A 14,031-nucleotide genomic window follows, 5' to 3' on the forward strand; every position below is an offset into this window, starting at 1 on the left:
AACTAGCACTCCTGAAAGAAAGGATATTGCGGAGACATGGCTTAGCCACAGCCTGGGGGATGTTTCCAGAATGAGATTTTCACTCTGCAGCGGAGTGTGCGCTGATATGAAACTTCCTGGCAGATTAAACGAAGAAAGGATATTGCGGAGACATGGCTTAGCCACAGCCTGGGGGATGTTTCCAGAATGAGATTTTCACTCTGCAGCGGAGTGTGCGCTGATATGAAACTTCCTGGCAGATTAATCAAACGTTGCCTCCCACATACTTAATTCTGGCGAAGAATACCAGCTCGATATGACACAGAGATTTTCTGAGAGAAGTACATTTCAATGGGAGCGTTAGCAGCAAGTATAATATCCAAGTACAATCGCCGTTCCTTCAAAAGCAGTAGAGTCTGAACACTGTTTTGAGCCCCTGTTACTATAATAACTGATCTGCCTTAGGGTGTTGAATCTTTAATCAAGATAAATTCATCACATCTGTACAGCCATTGGAAGGCGTTATTTATAAACACCTGGTTAATATGTTGAACGTTCTAGATAAACGGAATTTGTTAAAAAGATAATGTATCTTTATTAATTTTTGCCACAGTGAATGCTGGTATTAGTAACAGAAGATCGTAGTAGACGTGTTCAAATGCATAGTATTCCAAGTGGAAAATGTTAGTCATAAAAAGTTAAATTAGGAAGCGGGAGTATGTAACATAACAGTTACCACAATAGTTGTACTGATAATAATTTCCTTAGGTGCACTCATATATGCAAAGTGACGTATTTATAGTTACAGCGAATGAATGAACACATTGCAGTGAGCACAGATATAATGTATTAAGGGATCTGTATATGGTAAAAATTAAGTCATTGTCAAGTCCAGTTGCAGTGAGCACAGATATAATGTATTAAGGGATCTGTATATGGTAAAAATTAAGTCATTGTCAAGTCCAACGTTGTGGAATAGGTGGAAGTAAATAACGGAATTTGCGAAGATTTTACTCTGATTAAACCAATTGTTTTGATTCACTTCCTCGTGATTTGGTCCTTACAACTGTCAGTTTTTACGAAATGGGCTGTCAATAATATGCTATATCCAATACGAATCATTATCGTAACGGTTATCACTGAAATGGAAGTTTTCCAGGTAGACTTACTATGTATTTCTGCTTAGCCTTCTGTGATTTTAGAAAAAAAGCAAAATGGGTTAAAATATAACGTAGTGACCAAAGGAGGGTGTCCGTTTAATACGTGGTTATGTAGAAATCTACTCGGAGAAAATCAGGAACAGTTGCAATACGATACCGATAGCGAAATTACTTAGAGGTGATATAAACGGCTTTAGTAGTATTAAAAAAAAAAAAAAAAAGAGAGAGAGAGAGAGAGAGAGAACATTGACGAAAATCAGAAGAGTACATCTATGAACGTGGACTGTATATCTATTTAAAGTTCTATTTAAAACCATGGCGTGTGTGTTTTCTTATTTGAACACACTTACCTCCTAAACTACTAGACGTATTTTCATGGGATTTTCATAGATAACTTTAATGTAGTTTAGAGTAGCTTATGGGCTTTTTCCATCAAAGTCGGATGACGGTGAAAAGATACGGTAATTAAAAATATTATTCATTCTAATATTATAAAAGTAAACTAACTCTATTTCTTGCGTTTTCACCACTTAGCCGATTTCGATTACAGTTGGTATGGAGTTATTTTGACCGTCGAGGAAGAAAAAAGGCAACTTTACAAGGCTACTGGTAGTACAAGATGTTTACTGATCTGAAGAATATTATGCGAATAAGGCAAAAATATTTACTCTTTGAAAAAGCTAAAGAGCAATTTTCTGCTGTCGGTTGAGGTCGGAGCAAACCCCTATGCTGTACAAAACCAATTTACGATGCCCAACTGAATGAACAATGACGCGAAACGGTCATGCAAAGCATGCTAATTGCAAACAAGATACTGTCACGCAACGGAAAACTTCTTATTTAATGAATATTAACGGAAGTGGCCCAAATAAGTACAAAAAAGGGTATCACACCACTCACAGAGATTAACGGCGCGAGGGAATCTTGTAGTCATGAATGGAAAAGAGTGACATTTTATCCAGTATATTTATTGACTTTGAACATGTACGTTATTACTTATTGACGCTTTAAAAAGAATATTAATAATTGGACAAGGGAATACAGTTCACAATGTAGCTTTGGCACAGGGACGATAAAACATAGTCACTTTAATATTAGCGAACACGGCCAGTGACCGGGAAGGTGTTAATTAGATGTGGAAAGCACACGGAAAAATAGGAGTGAGCACCATTAGATTGCCAAAAATGTGCACTGAAAGCAACAAGCTGGATGCATGACATCGTGACCACGTACTCGGATCCTGAAGAAAGCGCGTTAGATTCAGTTCTGATCTGCTTCAGAGGCCGCGTACGATGTGCCGTCTTAGAACTCGGGCAGTGAATAAATAAAGAGGCTGGCGGAGGCAGTGGCTGGGAGAAGTGCTTGCAGCCCTTCTTTTGTACTGAATGCTTAAGTACAGACATACCTTTAGTGGCAGCAATAGTCGCCGCGTGAGTCACCTACCCCGTCCTTAACCTGAGGGGTTTATCCCCATCAGACGTTGAGTAGAAGAGTACTTCACAAACCCTAAAGTAGAGATAGTTCTCTAAGAGCCGTCGAAATTCGGCTACGTTGGTGCCAGATTTAGAAACCGCCACCAATGAGCGCAGAAATTCCTCGAGTTCAGACGAATGAAGAATACGTAAGAGCGTTAAGCAATCTCTTACTGGTTTCTATGTCATTACACTTCAGGCAGTCACCCAGATGCGTGCAGTTAGAGCCAGGAGACTACCTTTACTCCATGAAATGATTAAGAAAACGTCGAATAAACGGCTCCGTATGTAGGGACAGCGCAAAATCGCGGCGTTCACCTACATCTCCATCTACACCATACTCCGCAAGCCACCTAATGGTGTGTGACGGAGTTTACTTTTATACCACTAAGTGAGCATTGCAGCCTTGTTCCTCAAGCGAAAAGCGAGTGGGATGAATGATTGTCGGAAAGCCTCTGTATTGGATCTAATTTCTCGAATTTTCTCCTCGTGGTTACGACACGAGAGGTATGTGGAGAAAGTAATGTGTTGTCCGACTCTTCTCGGAAAGTGCTCTCTCGAAATTTCAATAATAAGTCTCTCGTTGATGCACAACACCTCTCTTGTAACGTCTGCCAGTGGAGTTTGTTGAGCATCTGCATAACGCTCTCGCGCCGGGTAAACGATACCGTAACAAAACCCACCTCTATTCGTTGGAACGTCTCTATCTCTTCTAGTAGTCCTACCTGGTGGGGATGCCAGGTAGATGAATCGGTCGAACAAGTTCCTTATAGGCCACTTCCTTCCTGGATGAGTTACATTTCCTTAAGATTCTTCCTATGAATCTCAGTCTGGCATCTGCTTTTTCACTGTTTGGTTTATTTGTTATTCTCCTTGAGGTCGCTGTGGATACTTACTCCAAGATGTTTTACTGTAGATACAGTTTCCAGCTGTTAGTCATCTGTAGTATAGCTGTACAATATCGGGTTTCTTTTCCCGGGTATGCGCAATATGTTACATTCATTTATGTTCAGGTTCAATTGTCAGAGTTTGCACCATTCATCAGTTCTACAAATCTTTCTTATCTTCTGACGTTGCTGCTTTGCTATAGACAATTATCCTCTGCGAACAGCCTTAGGAAGCAAACAATCTTATGTAGGAACAGAGGGAGCTAAGTTTCGCAGGATCTCTGTTTGCGAAGTTCATGTTGATTTTTGTAGCAGAGAGTTTCTTTCTCCAAAAACGTCATAACTGTTGATCATAGAACATACTCCGTTAATCTGCAACAGATTGACGTCAACAATATTCTTCTATAATTGTATGCATCTGTACTACGGCCCTTCTTAAAAACGAGGAATGATCTGAGCTTTCTTTCAGTCGCTACGTAACCTTCGTTGTTCTAACGAACTACGATAAATTCCTGCTAGAAGGGGGACAAGTTCTTTCGCATAATCCTTGTAGAATCTTACAGGTATCTCATCTGGTCCTGACTCCTTTCCTCTACTAAGCGATTGTAGTTGTTTTTCTGTTCCGTGATCAGCAATCGCAATATCTGCCATTTAGACGTTCTTACGACGATATAAATGAGTCACCGTGTTACGATCTTCCGTGGTGAAACAGTTTCGGAACGCCAAATTCAGTATTTCGCCCTTCCCTCTGTTACCATCAGTTTCGATGCCAGTATGGTCACTCAGTGAGTGAATAGATGATTGTGACCTTCTTAATGATTTTACGTACGACCAAATCATTTAAAAATTTTACTCAGATCGGTTGAAAAAGTTTTACCCTCAAGCCATTGAACGCTTCTCTCATTGCCTTCCTAATGCTCATTTTCGCTTCATTCAGCCTTTGTTTGTCAGCTAGGTTTTTTCTTCTCTTGCATCTGACGTGAAGTTCTCTTTGTATATGTAGCAGTTTCCTAACACGGCCATTAAACCATTGTAGGTCTTTCCCATCCCGGAAGATCTCTATCGGAACTTACTTCTCTAGGGCATATTGCAAGACGCCTTTAAATTTTTATCATTCGTTCTCCACATCTTCGTTCTCATCACCAAATATTTGTTGCTGGCTGCTCGGATACTCTGAAATTTGTGTCCTGTCAGTTTTGGGAAGAAAAAATATCTTCCTACATTTCTTAACATTCTCTGTAAGACCCATTGTCGTAGACGCTATCGCAGCCTTATGATCACTGATCCCTTCCTCTAAGTCAAATGATTCGATCAGTTCAAGTCTGGTTGGTGCCAGGCGGTCTAAGACGATACACTTACAAGATGGTACTCTAGTTATTTCCTCAAAGTAATTTTCGGACAAAAGATCCAGAAGAATGCCACACGAATCCCTGTCCCTGGCACCAGTTTCGATATCATGACACTCCCAATCTACAACTGGCAAGTTGAAGTCATCCCCTATTACAACGGGATGATCAGGAAAATTTCTAACGATACTCAGCAAATTCTATCTGGAGCGCTCTACATCTAGAGCTTCTGGCCTACGATTTCGTTGTCATTAACGTCTAGTTTCAACCAACTTTCTGTCCCTTATAATATCTGTGTACCTTCAGCACACGATACTAATTCTGGGACCTTTCTTTGGATGATCCTGCAGTTTACTAAAATCACGTTAACGTTTGCTATCTCTGATCGGCAACGATGAACATTCTCTGAGAACATTATGGCCAATTTATCAGGTAAATCATCTTTGATCCCAAGGGAGGGTTTCTCTAACCCAAAAAACGCCCCATGTGTAAGCCACACGTGCTCCACTACGCTAGTACCTACTTTCTGCGTGTATTGCACGCTTAATCTGTTAAGGGGAACCTACAATTCTGCACCCTATAGCTGAGGTCCTAAAATTCGCATCCGATACCGTCGCAGAGTCGTCTGAGCCTCTGGTTTAGACCGTCCACTCTGCTCCAAAACAGAGGACCGCGATCAAACCTGGGTACGATGCTGGGTACGATGTCTAGCTGAGCCTACACCCGCTGTGCTATGCTAGTTGCCTTCACCAAATCAGCCATGCGCCGATAGGAGCCGAGGATGCGGATGCGCTTAGAACCCAAGCGGCATGTGTCACTCGTGCCGACATGTCCCACTATATGGAGCCCGTCGCACCTAGTGTGGGCGGCACCCCCCCCCCCCCCCCCCCCCCCGGCAAACATACCGAGTACACTCTGACATTCTTTCCCACTTTGCCTGCTGGGGCTCTCTGTCACCGCCTAACACTGGAGCTCCCAGTGACAAGTATACCCACCCTCTGCTCTAGCCCAGATTGTGCAGGAAAATCGGCCACTGGCCCAACAGGAAACGCATCCCTTGCTGGCTCAGAGTTATCGCTAACATCTCGGACCTGTTGCTAAGGCGTGGGGAGCCAGCCGCGCGCCTTGTCCCTCTTTCGCCTTCCGCCCAGTTACATGCGAATCTTGACTACCACATACGTTCCATTGTGCACAGACCGATCAGATGTTGCGTGTCAGAAGATGCAGCGACAGTCGGGTCACAAGAGGATTGCAGAATTACTAAAAGTGCTGCAGGTCTCGTCACCAGCGCCGCAGCTTCGAGTATTAGCCGCAAGCATATCAACGATAGCCAACAAACCTATCAGCTGTTTACAGACGGCAGCCAATTCTCTCTGTGTCCGCTTACAACAAGCACAATCCCTAGCCGTAATGTACTGTGTAAAAATAGATATAAGATCTCAAATGGCGCTAATGAGTAGGAAATCTACGCAAAAAACGACGAGGAGAATAAAGAAACATTACAAACTGCTCTCTAGATTTATTAGTATACAGTACCCTGACACGACAAGCTCTTAAACAGAAATAAGTTTCTCTACTGAAGTGGATGTTTCTACAATTACCTGATAGTAGAAATTCTTCTTACTCAAAAAAACTACAGTAAGAGATAAGGATGCAAACTAGAGAGCATTGACCTAAACTATAGGCTGTGTACCAGCATGAGATTTAAACTCAGTAGCGTGGCGTGGAGATTCTGGTGGCGAGAAAATTACACTAGGAAGCCGCCTTACTGAAGGTTATGCACAATGATTTAGGCAAAAACAAAGACTTAGAGTAATTTGCTAACCACTAGTCTTGTGGTGTGCGTACTGTAAGACCTTCGGTACACACACCATGAGATTATTTGACTTGTCGCTCTAACGAAGAAGGCGAGTGTCAGCAATATGTCTCGTGGTCTTATCGTGGCGTGTTTATCTTCTGCCGCTAGGTCAGACGATAGAAATGCCACTTTCACGCTTAGAGTAGCAGATTGACGGTGACCAAAATTGACAATCTGAAGTTCCTTTGGTCTTGGTACGTTAATCTTATTCTCACATATCTCTGATACTTGACAAAAGTGTCTATATATTTATCTTCATGGCTACGTACAGGAATATGGTAATCTTATTAAGCGCACTGATACTTGACTATAGACTGGTACAGACTAATGCAGACTGGTACAGACTGGTGCAGACAAATGCAGAGTAATGCAGACTGACTAATCGGAGGTCTGTACACTCATTATAATGCCTCACGCATTCAGGTATCACTGAGCGAGTGTGATCTGCAAGGAGAAAAGGTTCTATATTAGCAGCAATCTCAATGGCTGCGTTACATATTAATAAACGGATCGGCGGAAGCAGAATTTGGTCCGTCTCTAAGCCAGCGCCATCTCGTAGTGCGAGGGCAGACGAGCGCTGCGCCTGCGCTGTTGTGCTTAGCGGGGCGCGCTCTAGTGGGAAAGTTGTGTGCGCGCTGACTACGCGGAACTATGTACACAACAAGTCTAGACAATAAAATACACAGGTATAGTTCGCTTCTTTACAGAATCGCGTGGAAAAAAATCCAGAAGCTAAACTAGATTACCTTGTATCAGTCTACTGCTGCTGACACTATCGCCGCTCACGCCTCCACTCGGCTCGGTGTCTGCCGAATATGAGAGTGCGAGCCAATCAGGAGACTCTATTCTGAAGTTTAAACTGGATTACTCCAAGCCACTGTAACGAACAGTCACAAGCCGTGAGAGAAGTCACACCTTCCTAGAGATCTGAAAGGGCTTGTACAAAGGATTTTATGTTTCAATCCAGAAAAGAATGCATTTCTCATAATCCTCCTGCATTGTGGTCTGGGGGAACGTCAAGGCCAACTTCCCTACCTGCAGGCAGGGGCTTCCGCCAGACAGCTTTATAATGGCAACTTCCTTCCACCCGTTCAACCAGTGAGCCTTCAGGCATACGAAACTTTCATCAAAAGCAGGGGGAAAAAATCAGTGAAGTGATAACAGCTACTGGCAGTGCTAATCCACAACTGCAATTAAAAAACAATGTAACCAACAACTACTTGAAATTTAAAGCACATTTTGAGAAAAAAACCGTATTACACTATTTAATCTTCGACTTTTGAACTTTATCATATTTTTGAAAATGGTTTATTGGTTAATATATGCTGTATGATACCACTCAACGCAATGAATATAACGCTTATAGACTCTTCCGTATTTCTAACCCATACATCCATACTTATGTTATAAAATGCAAATGTAGCTCTGTTAGTTTTCGAAACTACACCGCTGAACCAATTTAGATGAAATTTGGTATGGAGAGAAGGACAGAGGCTACTTTATAAAGAAAAAAAGAAACTCTACCCTAAGAGGATGCAGTTGGAAATCGAACATCTATTTTTCCTTCTTGAACATAAACGATATTAAAGAGTTATTAAATTTGTTCCATAATGTACACATTGGACTCAGCAGTTTGGTCCCATAAGACTTTACGACAAGTTTCGAAATTTTTCAAGAGTCCATGGCCCAGACCCACTTGTCGGTACTGTGTCATAATGTAAACCCAGAGAATTGCTATTGTAACCATGGCCGAAACATTGGTTTCCCCCAGCCCCAGAAGAACGCCCTAATGTAATCTGGAAAGGATATCTGTGGAAGCTCAAAATGGACTCATGAAGAAAATTGCGAACATTTACCACAACATGTATAGGTCAACAGTCCAATGGTCTAGAGAGAGAAACTTCCAGGAAGACCTTATGTCGACTAAAATGTTTCCATACAGTGCCTCAAGGATGGAGGATAAGGGTTTGTCATGGAAAATCAACTCACGTCCTGAAGGATACGGAAATACAAGAGGTATCTCCTAAAGATGAAAGTTACTGTCAGATGCAGGAAATGTGAATTAGCAGGCAAGCTGTATACAATATTGTGTGCCCGGCACTTTCATAATAAGTATACCTGTGGGAAAGTAATTGCTTTAACGACAACATACTACACATGCATAGTTGACAAGCAGTACATCAGCAGTTTCTATTTTTTAATCCTAACACCAGCTGTATCGAGATCGACTAGTGTTGGCTGGCGCGACAACAGAATACCGATAAATAGATACAGACCTGAAACAGCTCATTCGTAAAATCTCCCATAGTATTCTACAAGTAACACAAATGCCGAGAAGAATTGAGGAGGTGCAACGAACTGGCTCTTCACATCAAATATATTTTGTACCTCCAGAATGTTGGAGCATAAGGTATTCCAATTTATCCAGAAATAGCAGTCTCAAAGACTTTTTGATGTATCTGAAACCTTAGGTTTCAGGATTTGATTAGAGTCGCAGGTGGTTCTGCTTTGTTACTTACAGGTAGCACGACCAGAAAAATTCTTAAGGCGCACACAGATGTCTGGGGAACGCAGTTAATTTCCTATATAATTTTTAAAATACCTTTCATTTCCTACCTCACAAAACAGAGTCACGTTAATTTCATCCAATCAGTAAGGCCAGTTACATTTTTCTCTTGTATTAGATGATATATTATTATTTCCTCTATAATGGAGTTTGATGAGAAAAGTCATTACTGAAAAAATTTCTATAAATAGTCAGGTTATGATAGTTCGCTTATTGTGCCATCTCAACATAACCTCAGGCAGGCCTAAAATCAAAAATAGTGAAAAGCATTACTATCCAATCAAGAGAGTCAATCTAGAACGTGCTGCACTTTCTTCTCTCCTAAAATGATGCTTGGTGAAGGGAACCATTACTGAAATCTAAAAAAAGTCAGGTGATGAAAATTCGTTTACTGTAGCCAGCTTTTGCAATAGCAGATGCTATCCCAACATTGCACACAAAAATGTTATCAAAATTCAACTTGTGTTTATTACAGTAGCGCAAAACTATTGTAAAATGTAAGCAAACAAACCGTTCTAAAAAAAATGGCTCTGAGCACTATGAGACTTAACATCTGTGGTCATCAGTCCCCTACAACTCAGAACTACTTAAACCTAACTAAACTAAGGACATCACACACATCCATGCCAGAGGTAGGATTCGAACCTGCGACCGCAGCAGTCGTACGGTTGCGGACTGAGCGCCTAGAACTGCTAGACCACTGCTAGACTCACAATCACTTAAAAACACAGCAAAACAAAACTAATCTTTTGATTTCGGCTTGAAAATGGCTGGAACTTGAAATCTTTTTTCTTCTGAACTTCAATATGTTTAAGGGTATGCTGCTTACAATAGTATTACCAAAAACTGAAAATCTAATAAAATCAACCAATAATATATTTTCAAACTGTTCATAGCATAATTTCTCACCGTTGTACAACGCCAGGCTTTAGGGCACGAACCTGCATGGCGCTGGCACAAAGATATCCGACATTAATTATAAATAGCATTTCAATCAGTACATCTTATTGTAATAGATCGGTACTGTTGTGTGTTCTTGGGATCGTGACGTCCAAACGTTGCTGGAAGTGGATGGCTGAAGTCTTGGCAGGCTACATTTTGTACCTGCTTGGGTCTCTAACGCTAGACGAAAGCTGCTCACCAATTTATACAGTGTAAATTCATTGGTACATAAAATGAACTACCAGAGAATTCCACAGCAGAAGTCAGAAATCAGACGACCACAGATCGAACTAAGAAGACAAGATGGCAGAGCAGGAGGAGGGGGTCAGAGATCTACAAGCACAAATATGGTGATCGGATATCAGTCTAGCAAAGAAAGTTGATGGCTCAGGGGTGCATTTACAAGAAAGTGGCATGACTTAAGAAAACATGTGCTCTCTGTCCACTTTGTCCTCCTATCTCTAACTGTGCACCGAGCGAGGCGACATAGTGGTTAGCACACTGGACTCGCATTCGGAAGGAAGACGGCTCAATCCCACGTCCGGCCATCCTGATCTAGGTTTTCGAAGATTTCCCTACATCACTTAAGGCAAATGGCGGGACGGTTCCTTTCAAAGGGCACAGCTGACTTCCTTCCCCATCCTTCCCTAATCCGACGACACCGACGATCTTGCTGTTTGGTCTCTTCCACCAAATCAATCCATAACAAAATACTTGTGCATCTCCTTCTCCATAGTTTCCATCTCTTTCTTGTCTTTGTCCATTACCTTCCTCCACCCCTCTCGCTCTCTCTCTCTCTCTCTCTCTCTCCCTCTCTCTCTCTCTCTCTCTCTCTCTCTCTCTCTCTCTCTCTGTCTGTCTCTGTCTACCCCCCTCCCTCTACCCCACTCTTTTTCTCTATCCACTCCCTCTCCCCCTCCTCCTCTCTCTCTGTTTAGCCACACCCAACAGCATGTGTAGCCCCAGCAAGGCATGCCAATACTTCTTGTCCTTCATTCTCCATCAATATCCTCCTCCCTACTCTTTCTGTCCATCTCAACCTTCTTCTCTCCCTATGTCCATCCTTTCTTCTAAGCTCTATCTGTTTCTCTCCTCCTCCCCCTCTTGTCTATCCACATCCCTCTCCCCATCTCTGCCCTCCTTCCTTCTTTGTGTCTGCTTCCTCTTGCTTCTCACCCACTCCTCATCTCCCATTAGCTTTCTCCATCTCCTGTTCCTCTCTCTCACTTTTCATTTCCTGCTCTCACTTTCCCTACCCATGTTTCTGTCACCCCCTCGTTCCCCTCTCTCATGCCCTACCCCCCGCCCATTTCTGTCTGTCTGTCCCCTCCTGGCTCATCTCTCTCTGTAACAGTCGCCTCTTGCACTCCTCTTCGTATCCATCGTCTTCTTTATCCATCTCTACATACCAATAGTCATGCCCATCCATACATGTAGCCCCTGCTGGTTGATAAAGAAGGCCAACACTACTTCCACAACATTCCTATTGTGCAATGTAGCCTACATTCCAAGGGCCTTGGAAATTGTTTTTTACCTCTTATGTATAAGTTGCCTTGTGAAGATGGTTGATAGGGCAGATCATTACTAATGTACATAATAAAACTGCTGTAATTAACCTTATGTCAGTTATATTTGAAACATTTGTATTGTATGAGCACATTTGGCTAATTAATTTTATGTGTTGAGAATGCCTGAAGTGTTGTTTTGTAAGTTAGCTTTGACATGGACTCTTTGACTTAAGGAGGATAGGACATCAAACAGGACGAATTGGAGCAGGAGAGACACCACAGCAATTTTCAATTTCCACTGTCTATACTTTGAAAAAGAAATTCACAAAACTTGGCAGAATGACCAGAAACGATTCAGGATTTACCCTTTTAGTGTTTGATGTTGAAAAATATAAGAAAATAATAATTTTTTTACATTTATATTTCACCTTTTGTTCACTTACCATTGGCTGCATTTGTTGCTATAGGTACACTTTTATCCATAAGTAAGGGAGATTCTTCGATTAATTTTGCACAGCATACAAACCATACTTACAGGTATATGAAACTCTAGAACTTTCCACATCTATTAAAAACTGTGGTAAAAATTGAGATAATTAATTATGTAATTTGAGTTTTTTCTAAGCATGAAGTTTAAAATGTAACAGCACATTCATTTTTCATAAATGAAATAGTTTCCAGAGTTTCATACACCTGTAAGTATGGTTTGAATGCTGTGTAAATTCATCGAAGAATCTCTCTTACTTATGAAGAAATGTGCACCTATGGCAACAAATGCAGCCAATAGAAGTGAAAAAATGATGAACTTTCACATGTAAAAAAACATTATTTTATACTTTTTTTGAACTTCCACTGCTATGATTATGAATCCTGAATCCTTCCTGGTCATGCTGACAAAGTTTTATGAATTTATTCCTAAAAGTATAGACAGTGGAAATTAAAATATCCTGTGGCGTCTCTCCTGCTCCAAGACGTCCTACCCATCTTAATATTTATGCTCCATATACTCCACCCAAACAGCTCTGAGAAGACCCAGTGGTACCAAACGACCACCATGTCGTATTCAGCTGATAGGCACCACTGGATGTGGGTACATAGGGGTATATGGTCAGGACACCACTTTCTAAACTGATGTCCGTTTTTGCTTATGGCGCTGCTGGTTCTTAGCCAAGTAGCTACTCAATTGACCTCACAAGGGCTGAGTGCACCCTGCTTACCAACAACACTCAGTAGACACTGACAGTTACCCATCGAAGTGCTAGCTAAATCTGACAGAACTTAACTTCAGTAATCTGACAAGAACACGTGTTAAAACTGCGGCATGGCCATTGACTAATATTTATACATAAACCTGAAGATAGCAATGAGTCCTTGAAACCTTGTATTGTAGACCACATTCAATAAATAAATAACTCTACAACTACAGTGGATGTGTTATGGTTAATATCACATACAACAGTTTTTGTATGTCACACCTGCAAAAATTCATGAGACCAATACCACTCAAACACAACATACATGTGCTGCAAGGGAACCAGTGTGTTGTGATGAAATTTTTTCCTGCCTCTGAAATGTAGACTGCCCTGTAAAGCAAGTCGATGTTGTGGTACAGAAGTGACTGAAAAACCAAATATGTGCATATGTTCTGCTCTTGTTGGAGCTAGAAGTAATAAACCCCAGAATGGTTACACTGGTTAAACTTGCTGTCTCTGTCCAACATTTGGTTGAAATGAATCCAAGTATTTTAGAGGAGCACTCAGACATACATACATGTTTGCTGCTCCATATACCGAAAGAAAAAGTCCCAGCACCAAAGAATTATTAATTTAGAGTAATGAAATTTCAGGAACACATTTATATAGCTAACAGGTTTAAGTTATTAACATAGCAAAGATCACAGGTTAATGTAAGAGCGGTATAAGTCGTTGCAAATCTGAAATTCCTGTACATTTAGAACCGGTGTGAATGGAATCATGCAAACAGGCATGCATTGTGTTGTACATGTGACGGACTACAGTTTCTACGATGGAGTTCCATGTCAGTTGTACTTGGTTGGTCAGGCAAAAGTTAGTAGAGATTATTGCTGGTGTAAAATTATCGATGCGCGAAGCATACAACCACTACTACCGTCATACCTTAGCAAAAGATCTTGCAGAAAACCTAAGGAAATTCTGGTCATACGTAACGTCGGTAACGTCGAAGGCTTCCATCCAGTCACTCACTGATCAGTCTGGCCTGGCAACGGAACACATCAAAACGAAAGCTGAAATTTTAAATTTAGCATTTAAGAAATCTTTCACGCAGGAGGATCGT

General features: G+C 41.4%; 1 protein-coding gene across 2 annotated transcripts in view; it reads left to right on the forward strand.

Annotated features, from left to right (window-relative positions):
• The window catches only part of LOC126356006 (diuretic hormone receptor-like), a 673,424-nt gene that overhangs the window by 416,187 nt on the left and 243,206 nt on the right, over positions 1 to 14,031 (forward strand). The window lies entirely within an intron of this gene.

The sequence above is a fragment of the Schistocerca gregaria genome, chromosome 3 (assembly GCF_023897955.1).
Source record: "Schistocerca gregaria isolate iqSchGreg1 chromosome 3, iqSchGreg1.2, whole genome shotgun sequence".
NCBI lineage: Eukaryota > Metazoa > Arthropoda > Insecta > Orthoptera > Acrididae > Schistocerca > Schistocerca gregaria.